Here is a 22,980-nt window from a genome sequence, read left to right as displayed (position 1 = left end):
TATGGTAACACGGGGGGTAATGTGAACTGTTCCTTTTTTACCAAGTTTTGATATGTTTGCTAGCCCGAATTGACCCCGTGTTGCCATATGGCAACGCAAAATATCATCATGTATGAGACAGTGTAAAACAAAATCGTTTGTATGTATTTTTGCAGTTTCGCAGGTGGTTAACTCATTCCAACTAGCCCTGAACTGCCTAATCATATTATCGTATATTTCATTGTACAAGTGTTGAAGTGGTACACAAATGTCGTTTTTCTGTTCCAGGGAAGACTGGTGATGTTTCTTGCATTCTCATCTGCTATTCCATTACCCTAGATTCCCTTGTGACCGGGCACCCAATAGATATGAAGCCTTTTGTCAGCGTCTACCTTTTCAATGGCTTCCCGGCTGCGAGGGACGTTTATGGATGAAATACTATATGAGAAAACTGCCTTAATTGCCGTCTGGAATAGGTTTAATTTTGAATTGATTGTCGTTTCGGTGAAGGCTAGCTCTGCAGTTATCCTAATTGCGAAAACCTGTGCTTGAAATATGCTGCAATGGTCAGGTAGCATTATTGTCCGCCTTACGTTCAGTTCCCGGTAGTAAATCCCGGCACCCACTCACGTAACAATTTTAGAGCCGTCCGTGAAAATGTTTAGGGATCTATGGCTAGGTTTCATTTCCATCCCTCTTCCTCAATCGTTGTGCAAAAAGTTCGTTTCCACTTAAAGCTAGGTGCCATGAAGCCTGTGCTGCCTGTGCTTCCCGCTCCAATTAAGTGGTGTCCAAAGGTTCTGAAATTTAATTTCCCTATGACTGTCAATCTACGTGTGGATTTCGCAGCATGGTTTTTAAAGAGCAGCCGTCGAAGTGGACCTCAGCGCTCCCGTGATGCACAGTGCCGCTAGGCGCTGCACCTTCTCCATTGTGGCGAGACATAAGGACTTTTGTGCGGCATTCCAGCACACCAAAGCGCCATAGAGCACTATTGGACTGACTATTGCCGTGTAGCACCAATGCATCAGAGCAGGTGACAAACCCCAAGTGACTCCCGGCATTCTTTTGCATACATAAAGGGCGTTACTGGCCTTCTTCTCTCTTTCTTCAACATTGCGCATCCACAGCAGCTTACTCTCAAATACTACTCCCAAATACTTTCTGTGGTCTTTAATTGACAGCTCGATACTAAATACTTAGGAGAAACCCACTCCACACTGGGACCTTATATCTTTTTGTGACTACACCACTGACCCATACAAATTGACAAAAAAACTTCGTTGTGCTGGTGAAGCATGTAAAACTATAGGACGAGTAGCCTGTGCAAAATGTAATGTAGGTTTATGTTTGAAATGTTTTGCTACTTTTCATACTAAAAATTAACTTCTTCATCCGCACGTAGAATATGCATATATTATCAATAAATGTATTAAAACTTATAAACAATGTTTCTATGACTTCATATTTTAACCAAATACTGCCCGATAACAATCCATCTGGAATACGCCCCGTGTTGCCATATGGCAACGGCCGATATCGGGAGAACTATACTACTCCCAAAGTTTTAGTCATATTTTTTCCTTTACTTTAACGCTACTTTTACCATGTATATAGATGAAACCAAAAAAATCGAAAAAAATTAATCTGGAACAATTTGGGGTAAGGCAGAAATTTTACCCACTGAGGCTCTGATAGTCCACAATTATCAGGATAACATTTGCAGGTCGATCAGCCGTTATAAAAGGGTGGCAGAACCCCCGAAACGTGTGATGAGAGCAATGAAATTTTTATTATTTTGTTAAGTCTGAAATTTAAATATGTTATTCTGGCAACGATTTAAAGTCTTCAAAATGGCAGATCGAAATTCCGGTATTAACTAACCTGACAAAACGATGTAAATGTCCTTTGCGCGCCTTGATTTCGTATAGCTTGCGGCTAAATTTATTTGACTATGAATTTTTCTAATACAAATATAACTTTGATGTATTATTTAGTATTTTATTAATTAAAACAATCATTTAATAACTTGGCTACAAAACTGCATACCCAAATTAAAATAAAAAAATTCTAAAAAGTGTGCAGTTTTGATGAAATTTTGTTAATTTTTTTAAATTTAATAAGTTGCGTAGTAGGCCTAGCTATCATGCGTCATGCGAAAAGAATACATACTTATGTATATTGAGAAACAGATTTTCGTAAACGTGAAATCATGGCTTATTTTTCTGCTTGCATATTTTGCAACGGAAAAACGATAAAAATATTTTTGTTTTCGACAGAATCTCTTGAAAAATGTAAAAGCAATGGGGATCTAGATTCAGCAGAAGATGTTGCAGAAGATTCCGGTCGGGACGAAGCCGAAGCAGATGTATAGATTACACTACTCAACAAATTTTCAACTTTTGATTTTTACTGGGCTAATGATAGTCGTTTCTAATAGACTTTTGGGTCGCTGAATAACGAATGTAAACCCAGAATTATTCTATCAGATCAGGTTTTTTATATATCCTAACCTAAACATGCGAAAATGCCTATTTTTGAGGCTACGTAGCACAGCACTATTTTTGTTATTGGAAAAAATATACATAGGATTTTAAAAAATATCTTTTGCCCTTTCACATGCCGTTAAGCTTGCTCGAATGTCTTATTTTTAACCGAGCAATTTCGCAATTTTCATACTAACGAGACATTTTTATGCTACACGAGCCTGAAACTGGAGATCAATTCATACGTACATTCAATTAAAAATATTTTGATGTATTTGTATAACTAGCACAAAATAAAGTTTAGTGGCAACATTTTTATACCCGAGCGCACTCGTGCACAAGGTTATTATAACTTTGTTCACATAACGGTTGTTTGTAACAGGCAAAACGAATCGAGATAGATATAGACAAATGTATACATAAATGACCAGAATTAAAAGAGACATCGATTAAGCGGTGACTCTCTGTCCGTCCGTCTTTGCACACGATAACTCGAATTTTGGTAGGTGCGCTTCTTTTGGGCGTAGGACGGATGGTGTTTAAAATGGGCAAAATCGGACAATAACCACACGTACCTCCCATATAACGGTAATTTTCAGAAATATGAAGACTGCGATATTTTAGTAACTACTGAAGATTATTCACTCAAAATTGATATTTACAATAATTTTTAGACGAAAAATGAGAAGTTTATATATATTTGGAAAATGGGCGTAACGGCTGCACCAATTTCTTCCAAACGTGGCACAGTTGTTGGCCTTCGTACAGCATACCAAATGGCCGACAATTTTTAGAATCGGGCAATAACCACACCCACATCCCATATAACGGTAATTTAGAGAAATGCGAAATCTTCGATAAATCAGTAAATATCAGGGACGGGAATCATTATGAGTAAAATAATTTAAATCAGCATTTAATCATTATTTTATGAGTTTTATTTTTCCGCTCTAAAATATTCTAATTATTATTAATTTCTATTTTTTTGCTCAGCGGAAATAATTATTATTTGATTTTTATTTTTTCGATCACGATTAATGATTATTTTATGATTTTTATTTTTTCGTTCAGAGATAATAATTATTATTGAGTTTTATTTTTCCACTTAAAAATAAAGATTATTCATAAAATTGAAAAGGCTGAAAATGTTGAGGCTTATTCCTTTATTAGGGTTTCGCTCCCTCTGAAAAGGATACGGCGGAAATCGCGATGGTATAGCTTTTGATTTTTTGAATGATCATTATTCTTGAGTGAAAAAAATAAAACTCAATAATAGTTATTATCTTTGAGCGAAATCATAAAAATCATAAAGTAATCATTAATTTTGATCGAAAAAATAAAAATCAGGTAATAATAATTACTTTTGAGCGAAAAATTAAAACTCAAATATTAATTATTATTTTTAATCTTTATTGGTTAAACTCCAAAAATAAAAATCATTGTAATAACAGTGGGACGTACGAAAAAAATACGTGGGTATAAATAAAATTGTTTTACGACGATTACAACTTGTTGATTTTTTTGGGTAAAATTTAAAAAAATAATGATTATCTTCCGTCCCTGGTAAATATTAAATCTTATTTATTCAAAATTGATTATTGCAACAATTATTTACCAAGAAATACGCTTATGATAAAATTTTGGAAAATGGGTGTTGCACCGCCCACTTATGATCACATATATGTATCTCGGTAACCGTTCTACCAATTTGTACCGAACTCGATATGGGTATTGTGCTTGCCACATAAAAGTAAAACGTTAAAAATTATTGAAATCGGACTAAAATTACGGCCGCTTTTCATATAACGGTAAATTTCAGAAATGCTTGAAACTTCAATATTCCGAGATTTAAGGAAGCTAATTTACTCAAAATTGATTCACTCCGGCTAACCATGTAGCGGTAGCTTTCGGAAAGGTGAAAAACATATATTTAATACTTGCTCCACCCGAATTTAGACTTTCTTACTTGTTTTTATTAGGGATATTATGGCATTACCAAAGAGCGAAAGAAATCAAACTTTAGTTGTAGTTCTTATAAATATTTCTATTATGAATGATAATTTGTTAAAATCATAATCATCATTAATTACAAACTAAATATCGGCACTACCATTATCATAATTATCCTCATCATTATCTTTATCATCTATTTTGACACTGCCTTAGCTCAGTAGAATAAGAAGAAATTAATCCCCGTTTGGGGGAAAAATATAAATTTCGTATTTTCTTCTAAACAAAATTTCCTTTTTTTAGTATATTCGTAATGAAATGAAGCAAAATAAGATAAAATACCTTTTTAAGAAAACAAAATGTGTATACTGAGAAAAAATAAGAAACATCTATATCTATAAGAAATATTTATGTGTATAATACGCGAAGGCATTTTTTGTGCAGCATAATAGATCTGCACCGTTCGTTCGATTTTCAAAAATTCGGTGTCAAATTAAAGGGCTTGGGCTGTAGATGTGCAATAAGGTTTTATTTTTTCGAAAAGAGTTGCCACCTGATAAAAAATTGCATTCAAATAATTTAATAATCAATGCCATCAGATCCACACCGTTCGTTCGATTTTCAAAAGTCAGGTGCCAAATCAAAGGGCTCTGGCTGTAGGTGTGCAAAGAGGTTTAACTTTTTCGAAAAGAGTTGCCACCTTTTAAAAAATTACATTTAAATTATCTAAAAAAATCAATTATTACAAAATGGGTATCAATGCAAATGGTTTTGAAAATCTTTGTTTCTTAACTTAACTTTAGGACGGTTGCCACCTGTTTAAAAAATTAAATTCAATTTTAATTAAGGCAATTATTTAGGAGAAATATGTTTCAACATATGGGTGCATAACGAAAGGGGCTTCAGAAGGAAGCGGTTTGAAAATATTTTGAAGAGGGTTGCCACCTGCTTGCAATGCCGAATTTAGTTAACTTATCCACAAGTTATATGAAATGTCAAAATAATGATGTCAAACGAAAGAATGTTAAAAAAAACTTTAGTTTAAAAACAAAAAATATTTTTGAAGTGTTGGAAGAGGGTTACCATCTATTTTAAAAATTAAATTCAAATTAATAAATAAGTTAAACGAATTATTAAAATAAGGGTATCAATCGAGTGGGGGTTGAAAAATCTTAATTCAACTTAAATCATCAGTTAATTAAAATAGTCCGAAGCTACTTTTCAAGAGGGCTGCCACCTGTTTTAAAAGTCGAATTTAACTATATCCATATATATAATACGCGAAAGGACTTTTTGTCCAGGGCATCAGATCTGAACCGTTCGTTCGATTTTCAAAAATGAGGTATCAAATTAAAGGGCTTGATGTGTAGATCCGAAAAGAGTGGTCATATTTTCAGAAATTAAGTTGAAATTATTTATAAGTCAATACCATCATATCCCCATCCTTAGCTCGATTTTTAAAAATGAGGTGTGAAATTAAAAGACTTGGTCGCAGATGAGAAATGAGGTTTTACTTTTTGAAAGAAGTTGCCACCTTTAAAAAATTTAATTCAAATTATTATTATTATTATATTATTATTATTATTATTATTTTTTATTATAACTAAATCGTAAAAGCTATGTTTCTTAACTTAACTGTGAGAGTGTTGACCTCTGTTTTAAAACCAAATTAAATTTTAAACAGGGAAATTACATAGTTAATTTAAAAATGTTCCCCCACAGGGGTCCAGACGAAAGGGGTTTAAAAAGGTAGTAATTTGAAAATGTTTTGAAAAGGGTTGCCACCTGCTTTAAAAGCCGAATTTAGTTAAAAATATGTTATATATAGTATTAAAATATGGGTGTTAAACGAAAGAGTGCTAAGAAATCTTCAGTTTAAACATTAAAATTTTGTTTGATGGTCTGAAGAGAGTTGCCATCTGTTGAAAATTTTAAATTTGAAACATTTGCAATACTTATTAAGGTTTTTGAATAGTGTTTCCATCTGTTTAAAAAGTTAAATTCAATTTTGGCGTCTTAACGCCATGCGGGTTCACTAGTTCAATTATATTATTGGGCAAAGAATTGTTAAGGAAGTAACACTGTTTCAGCTAAGACAGTCAATATGGCGGAATTAGAGCGAGAAGCTGCCAACCGATAACACCTTGTATTATTGCATCATGGTATATAAGGAATTTCAGTAAAATCCATCATGGGTATCATATTTAACTCCAATAAAATTTTAGAATAGGCTTGCTTCCTATAAAAAAAGTAAATTTAAATATACATATAATTTCAGTGTAAGCTTTGACCCAGTCAAATTTATCAACAGGGTTGCCAACTTTCTTCAAATTAAAGTTATTTAAATACATATGCAAGTTAACTCAAATATTACAACATGGGTTTTAAACGAAAGGTATTTGAGAATGCTTTGGTACAGACAATGCCAGTTCGGGATCCGAACTAGTTCGGGCGGATTTAGAAAGCAGATCAGAACTAGTTTAGCCTAGTTTCGGACCAGTTCGTGGCGTAGTTTATTTCGAATTAGACCGAGACTAGTCCAGGTTCGGCATACATATATTTATAAACTCTATTCAATTTTAACTTGTTTACATATGTGCATATAAATCAAAATAAACAAACGAACATTTTGTTGCTTATGTACTTTAGTTTACATTTTATTGATAATATTATTTACATATATGTATGTACATACGTATTTTATTTTAAATAAAGATACTTAACCTAAACCTAAACTACTCAATTAAACATTCAACAACATTACTAATATTTTCTTCAATATTACAATGTAGAAACATAATTTGGTCGACAATTATGGAGTTAACTCCAATGACAGATCTTTTTTCAGATATTAAATTCCTGGCCCTTGAAAAAATTCGTTCTGACGCAGCGCTGCTTGCTGGAGTACCTAACAATTTGCAGCTTACTTTATATAATAAAGGTAGCTGCATTCTGTTTGTATTCCACCACTTCAAAACATCAAAGTCATCACTAAATGCAACATTCTTAGCTTCATATTTATCAATTTCATTTTGTACTCTGTCACCGGAAGTTGATGAAGAGGATTCTTCCAAAACATCAAAAAGAAGCTCTGAATTAGAATCAGATATTGCAGATATTGTGGAGTTAACAAAATCAGCTTCACTTAAATTTTCTGTAAAATTTAGCATTATTTTTTTTAGTTCATTCTTAACCATAGTTTTTTCTCCTTCTGATAATTGTTTAAGTTTTTTTGTTGGCGGAAAAGGGTAAAACGCTATTTTATGTATAATATTAATATTTTTCTCAACAATTTCGATTAACTAAAATGTTAATTTTTCTTTTAAAAACTTTATAACTTCGACATCATCTTCATTTGCAGTACAAATTTTTTTTAATCGATGAATATAAATGAACACCCATTGCAGTGTTGCATATTTTTCGCCCTCTAACTTCTTAGAAGTCTCTTCGAATGCGCTTAAAATGTTTATGGTTGCTTGTATATAACTGAAATTAATATTGTTAATTCTTTGCATTTCGTTATGCTCTTGAAGAACTGATGTAATATCAGCCCGGTTTTTTCTATTGAACTCATTAGATAAAAAATTGTATTCCAGCGAGTTGGAAAAAAACTCTTTAACGTCGAATGCAGCTTTGAATTTATGCCAGTTTTTTTGAAATATTTGACGAGTTTGGTGCACATTTTACTTAGTTCAAAGATTTCTGGTGTTTCTTTTATAGACTTTTCTATCGTGTTATGCAATAAATGATTTATACAAAATATATGACTGTACGAGTTAAACGCCGATATCATGTTGCTACCTCTGTCAGTTACGATTATTGTGTTGTCATTTAGTTCACAATCGAACTCATTCAAAGTTTTAAGTACTTTGTTTTGCAAAATAATCTTATGCATTAATAGCAGACATATTTATATTGAGCTGCATGAATTAAACCTAAGCAATTGCCTTTTCTTAAAATTTTAGACCTTTTACTTAGATTTGTTTTCAATTCTAGATAATTATCTTATATCCCATATTATTATTTTGCACTGAATTTTTTGAATAATTTTTTAATTAATGATATTTTTAAATTTTAAAGTCCTTTTAAAAAATTCTGAGGTCAGAGAGAAAAATGCAGTTATTAGTTGTTATTAAATTTTATTGTCACACCATGTTATAAGTATATATTTATTCAGGGACCGTAACCGTTATGATTTTTATAATAAAAATCATAAATTAATGGTTATTTTGTGACTTTTATTTTTTCGATCAAAAAAACAGTAATTCTTAGTTTTTTATAAGATCTAAATCGAATGTGCACAGATTTGACTTAAAAACAATTTTTACAAATACGTCCATAATACATATGTATGTATGTATGTACAGTCATTAGAGGTATACGCCGCCGAGCCACGCCGCCGCCGCCGCCGAGTTACGAAAATGTCGGCGCGGCGGCGGCGTTCGGCGCCTAAGGAATTTGGTACAAATTTGGTAAATTACAAACTGATGGCGTCTTCTTTTCTACTAAACAATTTTGCCTTCTTATAAATATTGGATCATTTTCAGTAGGTTGCTTTTTGTCCCGCAAAAAGGCTATATTAGCTGAAAGTATGGCACTTTTGCATAGTCGGAGGGCAATATTTTGAGAAATGAACAGGTAAAGCTGTGAAAGCAGAAGGTAGTTTAATTTATTGACATTCGTTGTTGTTGCCGACCACTTCACTTTTAACAAGTTTATGACATTTAACTAAAATCATGCCACTAGATTCACTAGCAGACAAATTTTTTGTTTCTTAAAAAAGTAGAAAAAAAATTTGAAGTTAGTGAAGTTGGATGAAAATATTAAAAGTGTTGCGCGTTTCCAAACTGCCAGAATTCGGTACACCTGAGCAAACGTTCGAATATAAAGTTTTTTGCTTTTCCGAGGTAGGGTAGTAGGTTGATAACAAATTGCTGACGCAAAATATCTTTAAACCTCTGTAAGATGTACCATTATCCGTGGAACAGGAAAGAGGTCGAGTTAAAATGATGCCTGCAACTTGTAACAGTACCAATTTTTGGATTCTCGGAATTTTCTGATAAAGATGTGGTGCTGCTAAAAATATATATAGAAAAATGTAAGCACGAAACTATGTATTTGTCACAAGAATTATCCACATAAGATGAAAACTACTGCAGTTTTATTTTATACAATTTTAAAAGTATGTTTGCACCATGTATTGTCTTCCCAGAGAGTTTTGCTCCACATCGAAATTCGTGCTCTTTTATTTTCTAAGTGTAGCGAAAAAAACTTCACACTTAAATTTAAGACATTCATAACAAAAATTTTATGAAGAAAATTCCCGCTGCGTTCTCCCAAATATAAACTGGGACGCAAAATTGAAGCAAGTTTTGCCTATTTTTCTTTAGTTTATTTAATATGTATTATTTTTTATGAATATGTTGCTCATTACTTAACAAACAACATATACTACAAACAGATTTCACACTTAGTGTAAAAATTATGAAAATTCTGCAAAATTTCAGCAAAACTTGTAACTTTTTAATCTGCTAAAATGACGCGTCCCAGTTTATGTGTTTTGGGTCACTCGCTTAAAACAAAAAACATTGAAATCGGCTCACTTTCTGATTGCTTTTCAATTATATATAACACAGTCCGACATGAAAATTTTCTCAGAGGTAAGACTAGCCATTTCTAATACATTTTGGAGCACTAAATTTGTAATAATAAAAACTTGTATATTTGAATTTTAATAAAATAAGGCGAATAGCTAAACGGCTAAAAACGGCTAATTTTTTTTTGCAAAACGGCTAACAAATCGTTTGCCGGCTAAACCGAATTTTTTCCGGCTGTTTGCTGTCGCAACCGGCTAAATCTAGCCGGAAAACGGCTAAAATGGCAACGCTGCTTCCTATGTGAAGATTACAAATACTACGCTCAGTTTGCTTGATAATTAAGTATGTGAGCATAGCGGAACACGTATTTGATGAAGGAGGGCGCCGTCGAGTAACATCGTTCAGGAAGGCTCATTTGGGATGTTCTCTACTTTTGTTACTCTTTTTTTTTGGGTACCGCAAGCATGTGTTCCTATTTTCCGATTGAATGTGAGAAGTGCTGTTTGGCTGGGAACTTTGCAGCCCTCTATTCTATATTAAAAAAATATCTTTCGTTGTTGTAGTTAAAATTCACAATTGATCGCATTCTAGAGTAAAATGTCCCACTAGTCGCAATGGAATGGCCCCTCTCTGTTTTTTTAAGCTTAGAAAGTAGTTTAAAAAATATAATATTTAGTAAAAACAATCATCATCTTCGCTGGCGTCATTGTCATCGGTATCAACATCTTCATCATCACTATAGTTATTAATGAAATGTTTTGCTTCTTTCGGCAAATCCTTCAGTTTGTTTGGGGTAGTCTAAAAGTCTATTGAATATATTTTCATTCATATTTTTTCCGCTGCACTTGCGAGACAAATAGAAAACACTTACACAGGTCTTATGTTCTTTTTGTTTACCCAGAGCTTCTTCTGACAATTGACCATAGGTAGCAAAGCGTGGGATCTTATCTCTGCCCGATGGATGAAATATTTGTGAAGTTGGTGGGGACATTTTCTCATTCTCCGTCTACCCGTAACTGTGTTAGTTTAAAATATTATCACTTTCATTATTTCTATTCACTGCACATGTCATTCATGCATAGAAAAAACAATACTGCATACGAACCATAACAAGATCAATCTTCACGGTTTCACATACACCCTATAAATTATTGAACAAATAAATAACGTTATTCTAAGGGCCAGTTTTTCAGTGCACGGCTGTGGTTTTAACTTAGTTCAAACACCCGAGCTGTCTCGTTTAAACTAAGAATAGCCAATCAAATGTCAGCTAGCTGTTCAATTTGATCTAAGTTTAAAACGCCCTGCAAAACTGGACCAAGCGTTTATTATAAAATTTAATAAACCAAACTTTAATTTAATGAATCTGCGCAGATATGTATATATGTAAATGTACACATATTTGTTTGATACTTCCAAGTACTAAAAATTCCACCTTGGAAACAAAACAGTATTTAGCCTACTTTTGATAATATATGTATGTATGTAAGTATGCACCTAATAGCTAGGCCGAATGTAGGTTACAAAAAAATATATGGCTCAATCCACGATAATCGATACCGAAAATAAACTTAAGAATTTGAGTGAATTATTTCTAGTAAGTAAGAGTAAATAAATCTAACTTTCAAGACTAAATGCCAAAATTTTGAAATTTATCTCAAAATCAGATATTTTTTTGCTTTAGGTCGTACAGTCTACAAACTCATATGAGAGGTTAATTTCCTTCATAATTGACAAGACTGATTTTCGTAGTCTATTGTCTTTTTGTATTGTAACAGTGTTTTTCGGGCAAGTACTAAATATTTTATTATATATTGAATCAAAGCATATTTTAATGTCACGCCCGTCACAAAATACACAAAATAGTTATTTTTTGAAGGAAAACACATCTTGGACAGTGTAAAAAAGCTGACGAAAGTAACGCTATGACTCAGACGAATATGCGCGAATTGATTTTAAGTATTATATGCTATCATGTTGGAAAAAAAAAGCCGATTATGTTGGTCACGCCCGTCACATATCACAGTGTGACATTGTCACACCCGTCACAATTTAAATTTTTAAAAATTTTAATAAATTAGGCCAGGGACTCCTACCGTTACTTATCTGCTAATCTGAAATGTATCATATATCTGTTTGTGATCACCGATGATACAGCTAATCATAAAGATATTTTGCTCGAGAGATGGGAAAACTTAAAATATGCTGCCACGGATAAAAATAAACCATTACTTCACTTGTCAGGGCAAAAACAGTTAGGGTACTCACAGTTCTCTATTATCTACTATGTTAATTTTGCCACCTGGTAACTTTAAAACATTTTACCATGTGGTAACTTTGTTTGTTGTTGGTTCCCATACTAATTAGAGATGACACTTTTAGGCAAAATTGCTCGACTTCGTCTCATGGTTTTGTTTTGTGTTAAACTGGCATCTGATCAGCTAATTATTCGCGCTAAGAAAAAATGGAAAGCGAAGCAGAAAAACATAAAGTGGGCGCAATTTGAAAGATTTTTAAATGTATTTCTGACTATATTTGTTTTATTGACAATTTGAAACACATGTGTAAAGGATTGCTCACAGTTCGAGTGTGTTATCTTGTTAAAGTTACCACCTTTTAACTTTAAAAGTAAACTGTGAATACCCTAAGTATCTCATACGGTTTGACAGCTAACAGCCTCATTAAAAGTGTAGTACTATATAAAATAAGATACTTTACAATGACCAAAAGCATAAACAGACGGCAGCGTTGATCCGGATCAACTCGGGAATTAACTGCAGTTGATCCGGATTAAGTCCGAGTTAGTCCGGATCAACGCTGCCGTCTGTTTAAGCTTTAAGACAGACAGAGGAGAGTCCGATCAGGGATTATCCCGTCTTTAGGTGGCAGAATCTTTTATGTGTTCGTAAAATCCGATTTTTTTTGAGAAATAACGTTAGTTTCGTTGTTTATTTGTGTATTCATACTCAACTTGTCACACCCGTCACAAAGTCAAGTCACACCCGTCACAGTAGAATTTGGAGCATATATTCTATAATTTCCAATAGAGGTAGCAACTTTGACGCAAATGTTGAAAATGTTTATTTGGCTATACAACGAACTATTTAAAACCGTAAGCAGAAGACATAATTAGCAGAAAAACTCTGATACAAGTAAGTAGTAGCTAATTTGGTTTGCGTACTCGTCACACGCGTCACAGTGACTAAAGTTCATATAACTTGTTTGGATTAAATTGTTTTTGATATTTTTTTCTAGGCATGGGTATACTTCGGAAAATTATTAAGAAGTACTCGTTGTAAAGAGTTTTATATTACAGTCACACCCGTCACCGTGGAATGAGCCATATACATATTAAACTGTGTCAAATAAAACGAATGTTTTTTTTTCTTTCGGTCCCATATCAAAATTTCGTTGTCAGTTACAAAAAAATTATGTCTGCAAAATTTCAGCCCTCTTTCTTAATTTTTCAGTTAGCACTCGCAAGAATACGAATTTTCAATAAAGAAAATGTTGTTCCGCAAATTTATTTTTTATAAACAATTAAATGTAACGAATAAAAGAAAATTCTCTACAAAGATAGTCATACCTCAAATTAAAAAAAACAAACTCCGTGTTGCTTTTAAAAGTGATTTTTTTTTTCTAAAGTTTATATTATGATTTACTTTTAAAAACTAATTAAACAACTTTTTGAGAATCAAAACTTATATAGTTAATTACTTTATGAAATTTTATGATTTAAACAAACTAGTTTCCATACCTTCATTGATCCCCATATCGTATTTTAAAAGATAAACATGATTTTACTTAGAAGAACAATCAAGATAAAAAAATAAAATTTCTATTATTTTTAAGTTTTGTTAGCTTAAAAATTTTTAAAAACTCATCAATATACTATTGCAAAGATGGCCATTTGCCATGCACATGTCACTACCACAGGTATATTAATGTTAACCTGAGTGCTGGCAGTCTTTTTTTTTAATACAAGTTTATACAATCAAAAGACCTTTTGTGGGTCTTGGGGCCCGAAGAATCTGAATTCGCAATTCATTTTTAGCAAAAAGAGCCACTATGGTCTGTTTTACTGTAAAATAAAAAAACATTTAAGGAACATGAAGGAAAGTGCAAACCATGTTTCTCAGCAATGTTTTTAAACAATATTTCTTCATGTTTATTTGCACCAAGGTGCGCCCAGCAGCCGCGTTTATGGTAAGAAAACGCTTTTTGGTTAAAATAAACATCAGATTCGGATTCCTCGTGCCCGACTGTTTCCAAAAAGGTCTTTTGACGCTTAAAATCGCAAGCAAACTGAGAAATTTATTACTATATACTTCCAGGCTTTCAGAAAAACTTGGTTTTGTCAATTCCCTAGCAGACCGCAGAACACTGTGATCAATCACAATACAACCTCATATCTTATAATGAAAGACAGCCAGACAATTTTCAATGAAGAAAATGTTGTTCCGCAACTTTATTTTTTATAAACAATTAAATGTAACAAATGAAAGAAAAACCTTAATTAAATTCTCTACAAAATTGCATTACGGTTTTTCTTTTATTTGTTACATTTGATTGTTTATAAAAAATAAAGTTGCGGAATAACATTTTCTTCATTGAAACTTCTTATTTTTGCAAGCGCTAATTGAAAAATGAAGATAGACGGCTGAAATTTCGCCGACATTATTTATTTGTAACCGATAACGAAATTTTGATATGGGACAGAAAGAAAAAAAACATTCGTTTTATTTGACTCAGTCTTATATACAGAATTTCCCGCTTAATTGATTTTCCCGCTTTTTTGAACCACCTTCTCTGCCAGAAATATATTGCATACAAAATACAAGTAAATTTATCCGCATAATTGAACCCGATTAATTGAGTTCCCCGCATAATTGGCTAAAAATATGTGTTATCAAAAAGAAATATACCTTTAATTTCAAAAAATTGTCGTTAAAAAAATAATCTGGCATTACAGCACATACATATTTCGTAACATTTTTGATAAACAGTAGTTGGCATCTCTGCTAAGAAATTGAAAACGTGTTTTTATTGTTGACGAAAATCTGTTAGAATGCGGCACAATGATAAGATTCGTTAAACTGGACGACCACTGTACTTTAAATACACATATTTATTTTCTTTTAAATGATTCGGTTGCCTAATTAAGAAGGATTTCTCTAATTGAACGAACTGTTCAATTAAACGAGTATTGGTTAATTGATTCCCCGCTTAATTCAACAAAAAAATTTGCAATTTTTGAAGTGCAATTAAGCTGGGAATATGGTATATATGGGTCATTCCATACAATATTTACACCTCAATATTTTTTACATTCTTAATCGAAAAAAAGAAGACACCTATTTTTTTTTTACTTCGTCATGATATTCCAAAATCTAGAAAAAAAATCCCGAAATTTTGAACTCACGGAGAAGTATTTTTTTCAATTGTTTGCAATTAATAAACTATTTGTCGGAGAAAATTAGTTAAGATATCAAAGTGTGCGTAACAAATGTGGAAAGTCTTCCATTAGTGTGTGAGATAGATTAATATAAAATTTTTGCATTAAAAAAAAATGTTTTATTTTTATTTATTTTTTATTAACTTCATCATGTTTGATTCTTATTTTTTTTTCAACCTGAACAGTTGTCAAAGTTTATGGAGTACGCTGTAAAAATTTGGCAATGGGTAGGTTCAGAAGGTGCGGAAGTTGAGCGCAACGGTTGCTAAAAAAATCAATGATCGTAATGCGTCTTCTGAACGGCTTGATACATTAGCTGTCAAATTCAAAACACACAACACGTTGTCTCAAGTGATCAGAAAAATTTTACGATCGTGCCCAATGGAAACACCAAAACTGTAGAAGTTACGAGTTCTTTCATACCTGCGTACCAGTGTTGCCGCAAACAAACAAATTACCAAATTCCTCAAAAACAAATGAAAAATCCTCAAAATCCGAACAAATTACTAAAAATTTTCTTATTTACTATTTACATGTACTTAGCATAAAAATTAATTACATTCTCCAATTCAATTGGTATATTTGTTCTTGTGGTTCAAACAAAGTATCACCGTTAGAAAAAAGGCTATATTAGTAATGCAAATATAATTTTTTCAATTTGGAAACTTATATGAACCTGAAGAATCTTTTAATTTAAAAACCCTTTTCCTATAATTTCCTGGATCTAATGCAGAATCAATATGGATATCGTTATGATTGAACAATTCGTTACCGAGATTTTGCAAGTTCAAAATAAGTTGAAAATATAACGATGGAATGAAAAAAATTATCGATAACATTTTGAATATTTAGCAACAAATGCAATAGAGCTTAAGAGCGGAAAACACCACACATGCGGCTTGAAAAACCAATCGAAATATCCCTTTGCTTAAAGCTATTTAGATTGTGTATGGGGGTTTTTGAAGGTTTGACAAGCCATTTGAGGGTATTGTGAACAAACTTCGAGTTATTGTTAACGTAATCAATTACATTATTTCCAATATTAAAGCAAAAATACAATAATGATAATTCACACATTAATAAAAATCTGTTTCACCTTTGCGTTTTGGTTAAGCAGGTTTCGTGAAACTCACAATTTGCAAATTTTGGCAGGAAGAATATATTTTGACCTTCAAATTACAATCATCTGCTGGCTCAACACAATGAAATTTTTGAGTGCCAGAAATAGTTTGGCATATCTTAAATCGACTGCTCAGGAATTTTTCTGCATTTCCATAATCTTCTGAGTCTTTGTACATGACTGATATATTAGGTAACGAATAACCTTTTTGAGCCCATTCATAGCGTTCTCGGAGCTTCGAAATTTGTTCATCACCGATCATTTGCAGACTTGCTCGTCGTGCTATTCTTTTTATAGATCCTCCAGCGCCGTCGCAAGGTCCTTTTCCATGCGCTGTTGCGTGGAAATGCAACTCTGCTGTATTCCTTTTTCACTCTCCGGGTTTCTCGCTTTTTTATTAAATATCGGCACGTATCCATTTTGTAGGCAGCCTTGTTAATGCTCCAATTTCGTGGTAGTAGAGTCAGTATTTGTATTTTTTCTTAGGAATTTATATCAGAAGTGTGAAATTTTTTTCTCAGTTTATTGAATAATTCCTCCGAAAATTCTTTGTCACCCTATTGAATGAATTACAAAATTAATTAAAGACGTATTCACGATAAAATCTGTACTAGAATTTCTTTAAAAATCTTAATTTAATTTCGTTCTGTCGATAATGTTATTTTTTAATATTGATCAAAAATATGGGAATTTTATTCAACTTATTACCTCTGAACATTGATCAGATGACGAGTTACATATGTCTTCATCTTCAGAAGACTCACACACTTTTGGAGCTAAAAATATATAAATGCATAATAGTGTTCAGTTATCTTGTTTATTACTGTTTATATTGTTTATTTATTTATAATTTATATATACCCGACGCATATAAAACGTCTTGAGGTGCCAAAAAATTAAATTTTTGCAGTATTTCAGCAGGAACACGGCGTAAAGTTTTTCGTTGTTTAGATCCGCTATGATGTTTTTTTGTTGAACGGGTTACAACACATATAGAAAGATGCCACACTCGACATTTCACTTGAAATTTGTATGAAACCTGTTATCAGAGATGAAAAACTTGCGATTGCGGAGTAATAAACAATTTTAATAAATCAAGTGAAGCGCACGCCCGCTCTGACACTTTATGTTCGCAGGTAACTTCTACAGTTTTTGTATTTCCATTCTCAAATTTTTACAGCGTACTCCATAAAGTTTGACAACTATTCAGGTTGGAAAAACTAAAAATCAAACATGATGAAGTTAATAAAAAAATAAAATTAAATTTTTTAATGCAAATATTTTTTTTATTTTAATCTATCTCACAGTCTCATGCAAAGCCGAGGTAATTACGCACATTTTGATACCTAACCGATTTTCTCCGAAAAATAGCTTATTAACTGTAAACAATTGAAAAAAAAAATACTTCTCCGTGAGTTCAAAATCTCGGGAATTTTTTTCGAGATTTTGGCATATGAAGAAATAAAAAATTTGTGTCTTATTTTCGATTAAGAATGTAAAAAAAAAAAACAAGTAAGAAAGTCTAAGTTCGGGCGGAGCCGAACATTAAATACCCGGCGCAAGTATTAAATATATGTTTTCCTCCTTTCCGAAAGCTACCGCTACATGATAAGCCGGGGTGTATACATTTTAAGTAAATTAGCGTCCTTAAATTTCGAAATATTGAAATTTCAAGCATTTCTGAAATTTACCGTTATATGAAAAGCAGCCTCAATTTTAGTCCGATTTCAACAATTTTCAACGGTTTGCTTTTATGTGGCAAGCACAATAACCATACCGAGCTTGGTACAAATTGCTAGAACGGTTAGCGAGATACATACATATATGTGATCACAAGTGGGCGGTGCTACGCCCATTTTCCAAAATTTTGTCATAAACGTATTTCTTGGTAAAGAATTGTTGCAACCATCAATTTTGAATAAATTAGCTTCAATATTTACTGATTTATCGAAGATTTTGCATTTCTCGAAATTACCGTTATATGGGATGTGGGCGTGGTTATTGTCCGATTTTAGAAATTTTCGGCCATTTGGTATGCTGTACCAGGACCAACAACTGTGCCAAGTGTGGAAGAAATTGGTGCAGCGGTTACCAAGATATACACATGTAACCATAAGTGGGCGTGGCTACGCCCATTTTCCAAAAATTTATAATATTCATGTTTTCCGTCTGAGACTCATTGTAAGTATCAATTTTGAGTGAATTATCTTCAGTAGTTACTAAAATATCGCAGTTTTCGTATTTTTTAAAATTACCGTTATATGGGAGGTAGGCGTGGTTATTGTCCGATTTCGCCCATTTTCAATACCATCCGTCCTACGCCCAAAAGAAATTCACGTACCAAGTTTCGTTAAGATATCTCAATTTTTACTCGAGTTATCGTGTGCACAGACGGACAGACGGACGGACGGACAGACAGTCACCGCTTAATCGATTTCTCTTTTCATTCTGATCATTTATGTATACATTTGTCTATATCTATCTCGATTCGTTTTGCCTGTTACAAACAACCGTTATGTGAACAAAGTTATAATACCCTTGTACACAAGTGCGCTCGGGTATAACAAGTAAGAAAGTCTAAGTTCGGGCGGAGCCGAACATTAAATACCCGGCGCAAGTATTAAATATATGTTTTTTCACCTTTCCGAAACCTACCGCTAGATGGTAAGCTGGGGTGTATCAATTTTGAGTAAATTAGCGTCCTTAAATTTCGAAATATTGCAGTTTCAAGCATTTCTGAAATTTACCGTTATATGAAAAGAGACCGTAATTTTAGTCCGACCTCAATAATTTTCAACTTTTTGCTTTTATGCGGTAAGCACAATAAAAATCCCGAGTTTGGTACAAATTGGTAGAACGGTTACCGATATACATATATGTGATCATAAGTGGGCGGAGCCACGCCCATTTTCCAAAATTTTACCACAAACGTATTTCTTGGTAAAGAATTGTTGCATGCATCAATTTTGAATAAATTAGCTTTAATATTTACTGATTTATCGAAGATTTTGTATTTATCTAAATTACCGTTATATGGAATGTGGGCGTGGTTATTGTCCGATTTTTTTAATTTTCGGTCATTTAGTATGTTGTACCAAGGCCAACAACTGTGCCAAGTTTGGAAGAAATTAGTGCAGCGGTTACCAAGATATACACATGTCCCATTTATGGGCTACGCCCATTTCCCAAAAATTTATAATATTATTATTTTTCGTCTGAAAGTTATTGTAAATATCAATTTTGAGTGAATTATTCAGTAGTTACTAAAATATCGCAGTTTTCGTATTTCTGGAAATAACCGTTATATGAGAAGTGGGCGTGGTTACAGTCCGATTTCGCCCATTTTCAATACCAACCTACCTTGGCTTAATGTAAACCTACATACCAAATTTTGTTGAGATATCTCAATTTTTGCTCGAGTTATCGTGTACACGGACGGACGGACAGACGGACAGACAGACATGGTTTAATCGACTTCTCTATTCATTCTGAGCATTTATGTATACATTTGTCTATATCTATCTCGATTCGTTTTGGCTGTTACAAACAACCGTTATGTGAACAAAATTAATATACCCTTGTGCACAAGTGCGCTCGGGTATAAAAACATTTCACCCCAAAAAAAAATATTGAAGTGTAAATATTGTATGGAATGACCCATATATATAAACAAATAGTAACTAAGAAAACAACGAAGACGATAACAATATTACTTTCTGGTTTGTTTTGTACTTATTTTGCACTTGTTATATTTGGTTTTGTTCTAGCTCGAGAATTTTGTATATTTCACCAACCAGGTTATATTATGTATATAAATCAATATACATACGGAAAAAGTGCGCAGGCATGCAGAGGCGTAACTATAGGGTGGTATTGCTGGCAAAATGCCACGGGCCCCCGATCCGACAGGGACCTGGCCCAAGAGACCGCGAGCCTAGAAATAACCTAACAATTTTGACAACACTAACAGCCGCACTCAGAAACATTCATTAAAAAAACTCTAACGGGCACTTACCTAATGATCGTTAAATCTGTTAATCTTAATGTTTCCTCTCAGAGTTAGAAAATAAGGGCTCATTAAATTTAAACATGGCTCCACGTGCGGCATTTTTTGGTGGCATCCGTCACTTTTATCGTTCACTTTGAAATCAAATATAAAAAAGTATTTATATCATTTTTGCACACTACCTCAACAGTCGCCGTGGCCCAGTGAGTAGAACAATGGCGAGCCATTCGAGAGATCCGAGTTCGAGTCCTGGTGCAGAACTTTTTTTTCCTTTTTTACTTACTATTATTTTTCTTGTTAAATTTTTGAGTAATTTATGTTATTTAATTTTTTGCACACAATACCCGGTGTCCTTGAACCAGATTCAACTGAATCGATCTGGAAGGATTCAATTTCCGATTAGACTATTTTAGGGGGGTGTTCCTGAGTTGGAATACGTGAAGCTCAAAATCGTAGCAAGTGCCGATTTCAAATGCGGTAACTTTTTCGATTTTCAGCCGCCATTTCGCATTTAAGTATAGTATAAATAAGACTGTATATGAGTAATTTTTTAAATATCGAGCCCTAACTGCCAAAATAACGTATGCGACATTTTTTTCAAAATTTTCTTTTTGATGCAGAAATATTCCTAGAGCATCTAGATGCATTTCTGCATCAAAAAGAAAATTCTGAAAAAAAATGTCGCTTACGTTATTTTGGGGGCTGGATATGTGTATACATCTATAGCATGTGGGGAATTTCGCAGTCCAACTTTTGGTCCACTTATAACGGCCAACTTTTATCTGGTTTCAAAAAAATTAAATTAAGTGATTATACTTATTACATTATAGGTGTTCTTTTATTAGTTAATCTTTTTCATTTCATAATATAAACTTGTATTATCGTCCGGCGCCGGTACTAAATATAGGACAGGTCCCCCCTCGTACCCCAAAATTTTTGTTTTAATTATTTAAACGAATTTTCAACGTTATCACTACATTCCTATTCAGTGCTTTTGAAAAATACCACGCATTTTCGTGGAGAATGTCTTTTTTTATTGAAAAACTTCGTCTAAAGGCAGAATTTGTTTTGCCATACTGTTATACGGATCAAGTGAATGCGTAAAATAGTTTTTATTGTTTTAGTCAAATGCGTTCCTTTAAGCTCAGATGGGCTGTATGCAAGAAACTTGTCTTCTATTGATTTCTGATTTTCCCTTGTTGTAAATAACCTCGAATCTCTTTGAAGGTCGCTCCTCAATTTCGAGCTCAAAATGTTTGATGAACCATGGGAAAGTCATTACTATGACCACATTTAGACAACACGTGTTGACTTCGGTATCTTTCTATGTTTCACATTTATAAAAAGACTGGAACGTATACAAAAAGTTTTTCTTAAGTAAGCTCTTCGGTCACTTGAAAGTCCTGTTCCTTCATACGCTTCGCGTCTCAAGCTGATAAGCTTACAATCTTTAGTAAGCCGAAGATGATCCTTTCTTAAACCTTTACATTTAATGTTATTCAAGGTGTCGCCGATTGTCCCTATCTCTTGGAACGGATAAGCCCACGCACAATCTTCGAGCCTCTTATCCATTTTACTTAGCAAAAGTTAAGATTAGATTTGGAGGTAATGCTCCCTTGGCGAGATCTATGCGAGGACTTAATATATTATCGGAAAGTGTCATAATTGATTTCTCTATGACAAAACAAGCTTTTTTAAACCTCTTTCACAATTCTTTGTAATGTTAATAATGTAGTAGCATTAACAAAACCATTCATTTACTAGTATGTAAGAAATATTGTTTCATAGACTAAATAAATAAATAAATATTTCGAAATGTAAGGACGCTAATTTACTCAAAATGGTACACCCCGGCTTACCATGTAGCGGTAACTTTCGGAAAGGTGAAAATCATATATTTAATACTTGCGCCGGGTATTTAATGTTCGACTCCGCCCGAACTTAGACTTTCTTACTTGTTTTGCATTAACTGCTCGCCGAAACAAAGTTGAGACTTGTGTCTCATGTGCAAAATAATTTCTAACGAAAGTTTTGCTGTTTTTTATATTAATACGAATATAAGTTGTTAATTTTTGCCTTATATTGATCTCGTTTGTGAAGCCCAGCAGTAAATTAAGTACTTTGCTGATACGTTTATATAAAATACATACAATAGAAGCGTGTGTGAAATATATTGAATAAACAATATTTGTGAGTTTTTATGAACCTTGAAGTTGTTTTATTATTAAGTTCAAACCTCAAATTTATAAGTTTAATAATATGTATAACATTCAGTTTCTTTTTGGTTTTTAAACAACAGGGTTTTAACAAGACATGGTCTAATCGACGATCGTTAGTACTACTTCTTCTTCTTTTTTGGCGCTGTAACCGCCTAAGCGATTTTGGCC

General features: G+C 33.0%; 1 protein-coding gene across 3 annotated transcripts in view; it reads left to right on the top strand.

The window, feature by feature from the left end:
- The window catches only part of LOC118735215 (tyrosine-protein kinase Dnt), a 548,279-nt gene that overhangs the window by 409,879 nt on the left and 115,420 nt on the right, over positions 1 to 22,980 (top strand). The gene's annotated exons all lie outside the window — the stretch shown is intronic.

The sequence above is a fragment of the Rhagoletis pomonella genome, unplaced genomic scaffold (assembly GCF_013731165.1).
Source record: "Rhagoletis pomonella isolate Grant_MI unplaced genomic scaffold, Rhpom_1.0 Rhpom_scaffold_00003, whole genome shotgun sequence".
Classification (NCBI taxonomy): Eukaryota; Metazoa; Arthropoda; class Insecta; order Diptera; family Tephritidae; genus Rhagoletis; species Rhagoletis pomonella.
Note: the sequence above shows the minus strand (reverse complement) of the source record. Positions and strands in the feature narration are given on the sequence as shown.